Consider the following 7,676-nt stretch of genomic DNA (forward strand, 5'->3'; position numbering starts at 1 on the left):
TACCCCTAGAGGGACTTGAACCCTCGTTTTCTCCGTGAAAGAGAGAGGTCGTAACCACTGGACCATAGGGGCCTTTGGCCACCTTACCTTAATATAACTCAGACCTTTTGGAGATGTGAATCAAACCGAAAAACTCGTTAACTATTCTGGAGGTTAATGGTAATCAAATCAAACTTTACCATTCAATTACAACCTTGAAACTTGATTTCATTGGTCTTTCTCGTCTTTATATCTCTCATTCACAAAGGGTTCTGCGTTGGATCCAAGATCCTTTACTATCCGGTGGATTCAAGGTGCTTTACCAAAATAGTATTTGACCACTTAAATTATATTGCGCCCTAAGTCATACTGTCAATTGACGACAGGACAGGAGGGCAATAAAAGAATAGAGAAGACGGAAATATAGATTAGGTATATCCGCGTTTCAGAGCAACTAGAAAGAGATTCTTTAACCAGAAAGAATTCGGTTCAGATGTAGGATACCTATCCAGAAGTTTTCGCAACTCAATCATAGATGATGGAATCATCAAAGATTTGACCTTTTCAAACTCTGTCTGTAACTCACTAGAGGCCCCGAAAACAAAGAGAAGACCTGCCATTTTTAGATCGTTCTGCAACGCATTTTTGATTTGAATTGAAATCATTTTCAAATCAAAATATCTTCGTTTCCAAATTCCATTGGATTATAGTGGATCAATGTATTCTATAACAGTAAAACAAAACAATTATTTCAGATTCATCGGAATAAATAGATGTATCAAAGAAATAGAATTGGGTCCTACGTAAATTCCATATATGGATTAATAACTACATATATTGAAGATAGAAGCTAATATAGTATACCAACTTTATTAGAAACAATTTTATACACTACTATAACACTAATAGAGAGTATGATAAGTAAGAAATCAATTTCTTACAAGAAACTCTTGGTCAACTATCTCATAGCTAAAACGAAAGATTTGTCTTACTATAGCTATATAGATATAACCCACCCAAGAAAATTTTACATAGAATTTTCACGGTTAATAAAGAAAACGTTAATAAGAAGTCTCGTTCTATTTTAAAAAGCTCATGTTTTGCTCAGAATAGGTAGTTTGTGTAGAATTCGAACCCAAGCCAAGGTAAGCTTGCCCCATTAACTGGCTCATATGTTTGCCTCGATCAAATTAAAGCCCAAATTTAAATATATATAAGTTATAACCGAAGCATGATAATTAGTCTGGTGTTAGCAAAATAACTATAATGTTTCCTACACTTCATAAAAGCCTATTGTATCCTATCCTTGGTTTTGTGTGCGTGTGTACACTATTAGTGGTGTTGATGCGATGCGGCCGAATAAACAGAAACTGGTAATTATGTAACATGTTAATTTTTGAATCAAAAATAAAAAGAATTATAATGATACCGTACTCAAATTATAGTGAACAAATGCTCATTATTATAGTTTATTTTTTTATAAAAAGCATTAAAACTAATAATTGTTTAAAAACCATAGGATGAAGTTGGTTTAAAAGTAAACAATATGTTTAAAATAAATGTACAATTTACTTCAAAAGTTATAATTACTTCAATTATTGATTATGTAAATATACCTTTTTAATTATCCGCATCATATAGCATGTATATATGTAAACACACACACAAAAACGAGCTACTATGTGAAATTATATTGCGCCATATATACTGGGATTGTCCGGGAGACATGGTCCAAGACCGATATGAGGATGATTTGCGTGTGTACAAAAGTGTAAAACTTCAAAATTAAAATAATAGAGAAAACGTGTTCGCTCGGGTTCTTTATATTACAAGTCAAGATCAAGATCAACATTTCAACACATTAAGATAAATAAGTTAAGCGTCTCAGCCCAGACAACCCTGCCTCGATTCAACTTGTTTACCGCACCAGAGAGTAAGAACAAAAGAAATGATTTTATGTTTTGAAGCATACAATAGTTGGTATTCAACTATTCATATAACATGAACTGTTTTAAATTTGAGTGGTGAGTAACTAAACTAAAATACTAACCCATTTGAGTGGGCTGGAAGCCTGGACCCGTAATATGTATCCCAATCAGTAAATGAGCTAACCCATTCGATCCACTATAAAAACTAGAAAGAGAAAAGGTACCAAATCCAGATGGAAGATTATAATACATGTCAGGGTGTCAGACCATTGATATTGAAAGGGTCCTACTATGACACCCAGAACAACCCCCCCCCCCCTTACGCCCCGTGTAGTGTTATACCAGCGGGTATATGGGGATATATACACCCCGTATAGCTTTATACGAGGCTTATAGGGGGTGTCTTTAGGAAACCCTTATTGAAAAATCGACTAGGGTATCTCTGGTGCATGTTTTCAAATATATATGTATAGATCGCATATTTGAGCCAATTAGGTTTGGGTTTTAACCGGGTTGGGTTGGGTAAAAAAAATGTAAACATGGATTTTGGTGAATCTGGTTCGGTTTCCATCTAGGTTAAAGGGTATAGGATCGGGTTTGATTTGTGGGTTTTAACTAATTCGGCTTGGGTTTGACCATGAAAACCATAAACCTACTATTTTCGCATCGTGTTTTGAGCTGAAACTAGTAAGAAACAACTTAACAAAGTAATTTATTTACAGACATGCACAAGAATCTTTCAAAATAATACTAGATTCACCGTACACAAAATTACACCAATGATTTAGGAGATAATGGCAACTATGCTATAGATACACATATACTTCATAGAATTACAAAACAAACACTTGAAAGGTGAAATTACAAGGGGTGGTGGTTGCCTATCACCTTATGCAAAAAAGAAAAAGAATTGTACAAGAGTTAAAAGAATCAAGTTCTACATAAGCCAATGGTCCATGACACACAAAAGTTTTGTTAGGGCTCACCAAGAGTCATTTCAAGAGCATGAACCATTGCTTTAGCTCCATTGATGTTCTTTCCAACCCTAAAGAAAGATAGGTTCACTATTTTGATGTTGATGTTCACTTAACACCTTAATTGATCTCTAAACATCACTTTTAAATTCCCACTTTAATATTCTATATATGGGTGGATATGCGTTGCAAAAATTTTAGCTAAAAATGGAAAGGATCAGCAAGCTAAACATGTCAACAGCACGAAATATAGTGTTTGTGGGTCAACCAAGCATTCATGAACCATTTTAAGCCATGCTAAAAAGTGACTCATTTTGACCCATACTGGCATGCTGCAATGTTACCCAACCCGCCTTGGATCATGCATTTACTTATTAAAGTATAAAAAACATTAATGAAACATGAACTTTTGATTTCCATATATACCTTCCAAGATTTGTCAAACCCCTAGCAAATAATCCAAAAATGGAGTACAAGACAAATTGTGTGTGTGAACAAAATAATAAAAGATGGAAAGAATATATGGAGAATATTTTACCAATTAAGAAGCTAGGAAATGGACGATATAGACTCCAAGGTGTTATTTGATCCATTGGTAAAACCAATATGATTCCTGCCATATGATTACAAAGGATCAAAACATCAAAGAAACACATAACATGTGTTACAACAGTCGAATATATACAAATCAAAACCACAAACCATTTCGCACCATCCGTTTATATCCCCACATGGGACATGATTCATCTTCTTGTATGATAAAGTCACAACTTTCAGTTTAAACTCATAGCAAAAAAAGTAATGAACAGAAGGATACAATAATACATATAATGACACAAATAAAGCAAAACGTTCGTTGTTTTATTGTTCTTGTGAAACGTTGATAGAACGCGTTACACAAAGAAAATAAAAGGTACCCACAATACAAAAAGTGAGATATTTGATATATCACAATTGACATCAATCTTGAACTAAAGAGTTGGAAAGAATCTTCCTTTTTTAAAAAAATTCACTTCAAAAAGTCGTTTCTTTTGGCCTTTAACGCCTTATATAATGATAGTTCTAGGCAATAAAATGTTAAAAGAGCCCAAATGGAGAGTTTGAAGAGCGACCCGAATCAAACTAAACCGAAAGACACCTACAAACTAGCTTATATTATTCATTTCTTACTTGGTGCAGGAAACTTGCTTCCATGGAATGCTTTGATTACCGCCATTGATTACTTTGGTCATCTATATCCGGATAAACATGTAGAGAAAGTGTTTTCGGTTGCTTATATGAGTTCGTCACTTTTAACATTAGTTGTTATGATAAATTGTAGTGATTTCAGCAGATTAGTGAGCTTCAAAGTGAGAATGAATATTGGCTTTACCATGTTTGTTGTGTCTCTTATGGTAACTCCAATAATCGATTGGGCTTGTTGGCACGAAACGTCCACGTCAGCATTTTATGCCGTGGTTGGGTCAGTTGTGATATGTGGTTTGGCGGATGGCTTGATTGGCGGGAGCCTTGTGGGGTCCGCGGGGAAATTGCCAAAGGAATACATGCAGGCTGTTTTTGCTGGAACTGCTTCATCAGGTATGGACGGGTCGGGTAACGGATCAAAACTAAGAACTTGTCTTGTCAAACTTTTTTACTTCAAAAATAATTTGTCTATTAGATAAGATTTTTAAAGATGGTGTTTAAGTACTAATCTTTATTTAATGATGTGATTTAGATGGTTTTAACTTTTAAGCTTTTGTAAAGACAAATTATTTGTTATGTTTCCATTTTTCCTAATTTTAAAATTTTTACCATTTTGAGATAATATATCCACAAAAATAAAAACAAATATTTTTATATTTTGAAAACTATATTGTTAAAGTAATAATCTAGTTTTTAGTAAAGCTATATAGGAGGTTTTAAGCGTTAAAAAAAGCTTCGAGTGACTTTTAACCAATTTGACCCATTTCCTTTTCAGTAAAGTTCCAAACTTTACTTGTTTGACCCATTGTAGATTAAATAATAACATACAACCCAAAGGCCAAATCAACCCATTTTAGGCAACGGGTCAAACATGTAAAGTTTGAAACTTTACCTATTTTAAGGTTTAAAACATTAAAAAGATTTGGGTAACTTTCGACCCGTTTGACCTGTTTCCATTTCATAAAATTTTAAAAATAAAAAAAAATAACTTACAACCCAAAACAAAAACCTACCCATTTTAGTCAAACAGGTCGAACTTGCCATCTCTAGCAACAACACTTGGATAAATTCATCGACGTAAAAAACATCTTTTTTCAGGAATTTTGGTCTCGTTTTTGCGGATTATTACAAAAGCATCACTCCCACAAGATCAACAAAGGCTAAAAAAAGTGCACACTTATATTTCCTAGTAAGCACACTCATTCTCCTAATATGCATGCTTTGTTGTACCTTTCTATACAAGTTACCAGTCATGGAACAACATTATAAACTCCTCCAACATAACATTTCAACATCAAGAACCAAGTTTTGGGATGTTGCAAGAATAATCCAATCGCCTGCTTTAGGAATATTCATCATATACACCGTCACGTTATCAATCTTTCCCGGTTTCTTAGCAGAAAACATTGAGTCAAAACTCCTCAAAGATTGGTACCCAATAATGTTAATTAAAAACTTATAATATTGCTGATTTTGCCGGGAAATGTTTTACCGCGGTTTATTGTTTAAAGAGTGTTACTAAAGCCACATGGGGTTGTTTAGCAAGGTTGTTGTTGTATCCACTTTTTACTGGCTGCTTGCATGGGCCTAAATGGTTAAGGAATGAGGTTTTTGTGTCGGTTTTGACCGTTATTTTGGGGTCTACAAATGGGTATTTGACGAGTGTTGTTATGATCCTGGCGCCTAAATCGGTTCCACCTTTGGAAGCAGAAATGGCTGCGGTGGTGATGGCTTTGTTTTTGGGATTAGGGTTGGTTTCGGGGTCGGTTCTTGGATGGTTTTGGATCATTTGAAGATGTTGTTTTGGTGAATCTTGTTTAGTTGATTTCTCCTTGGTTATATTGTTTTGTTCTTGATATTATGTGAGAATATAATTTACTTTTAGAACTAGTAGTTGATAGTTAACTAGTTATTAATGTTGATGAGTGTCATGTAACCATTTACAAGATTATCACCTTCACTATATATAAGAACTAGAAGACTTGGATGATAATTTGAAAGAAATAAAAGATGGTAATGATGCTTTTTTTAGTGTATATTTGTTTTTTTAACAAAATATTAATGCAAATATCTTTTTTTAGAGTTGTCACTTGAAAAGAAAACATGCAACAATAATTATGGATTAATATTATTTTGAATTGTTTTTTAAAGTATTTTTTATTACTATCTTTTTTTTTCTTTGAATTGTTTATTATTTATAGATTAAAATTTATTTTTGGATGCTAAATCAAAGAGTCTTTAGCCTATACCCAGGCGGTTATGGTTAATAATTAAGTCCATGAAGGACGAAAACATGTACACTGTGTTTCCGAGTTCTACTTAACAGAGAAAAGGAAAGGAAATGGATGGAAAGAATGAGATGTTTGTGTTCCCAAGTTTCATTTAAGGAGGGAAAGAAAAGGAATGAAGAATATTTGTGTTCCAGAGTTTCATTAAAAGAAAGAAAAGAAAGGAAAGGAAAAGAAATAGTAGGCAAATAAAGAGTAAAACGGTGGGGTTTGATTTCTTTTCAAATTGGAAAAAATAGAAAGGAAAGAAAGTTGGGGAGAAAGGAAAAAGGAGAGAAAAGAAAAAAGGAAAATATACACTTTCTTTTCCTTTCTCTCATTAAGTAAACTCGGGAACACAACGGTAGGTTTAGAAGTAAGATTAGACAGTCGTTCAAAAAAAAGTTCAATAAAATTAAACAAATATCCGAAAACTTAAGTCCAACTGGATAAGACGAAAAAGGTTGAATCCATTGGAAAAAAAACATTTTATAATTCGATTGTTGGTGCGATTTGAACCTAAAACTGATTCAAACCAACCCATACTCCGAAAATGCATGCATTAAAGATAAACTTCTATGAGTTTTAACTCATTTTCTTTCTAGTTAATGTTGATTTGTTAAAAAAATAACATAACCCAAACCCAATTATAAACCAAATGTTAGTGTAATCTCTTCACTAATGATATTGTTGATGCACATGATCAATTTTTACTGTTTGAAAATGTTAAATTATGAGTTAAAAAGGCAGGCTTATGAGCTAATCTTTAATTACCAATTATACATGTTTCTTGACCCACAAAAGTTAAATGGGCTAAGTCTTGTATAAATGGGTTGGGCTTCAGTTCACATAATGGGCTTTTATAGTAACGTAAGTAATGTGCCTCAAACTAGAGGTGTACAAAACCGGATTTTTTTTTAAACCGAAACGGTTTGGTTTTACATATTCCAAAACAATTTAAGCATAGAAGTATTCAAACTAATCCGGACCGGTTCTGGTTGGTTTTAAACCGGTTTCAAACAAAAAAAAAACAGTTAGATTGAAAAATACCCAAACCGAACCGGCGGTTTGGTTCGGCTTGGAAACCGGTTTGGTAGAAATCGGTTTTAGAAACAAACCGGTTCGGTTCGGCTTCTGGTTATCAAGTGAATTTTGATTGAACTCAATTTAGCGACATTGGAACCGTATTGTCGAACTCAACAATATTAGATTTTAGGTTTTCGCTTTTTAATTTCTAGTCTAAGATATTATAATTTATGTTCAGATCATTGTGTTTCTTTTACTTATCATTGTATTTATTGTTCATTTTCGTCAATTGTGTCTTCTTTCTCGACATTGTGTTA

At 33.4% G+C, this 7,676-nt stretch overlaps 1 non-coding gene and 1 pseudogene across 1 annotated transcript; one reads left to right on the forward strand and one right to left on the reverse strand.

Annotated features, from left to right (window-relative positions):
* TRNAE-UUC (transfer RNA glutamic acid (anticodon UUC)) lies at positions 1–72 on the reverse strand. The gene has a single exon. It is a non-coding gene; the product is annotated as a tRNA-Glu (tRNA).
* A 3,896-nt stretch (positions 73–3,968) lies between these two features.
* Positions 3,969–6,153, forward strand: LOC143562289 (equilibrative nucleotide transporter 8-like; annotated as a pseudogene).
* Positions 6,154–7,676: the final 1,523 nt, after the last annotated feature.

Source organism: Bidens hawaiensis, unplaced genomic scaffold, assembly GCF_021521415.1.
Source record: "Bidens hawaiensis isolate Kalapana, Puna unplaced genomic scaffold, B.hawaiensis_p1.1 tig00020924_1, whole genome shotgun sequence".
In the NCBI taxonomy this organism is placed as follows: Eukaryota; Viridiplantae; Streptophyta; class Magnoliopsida; order Asterales; family Asteraceae; genus Bidens; species Bidens hawaiensis.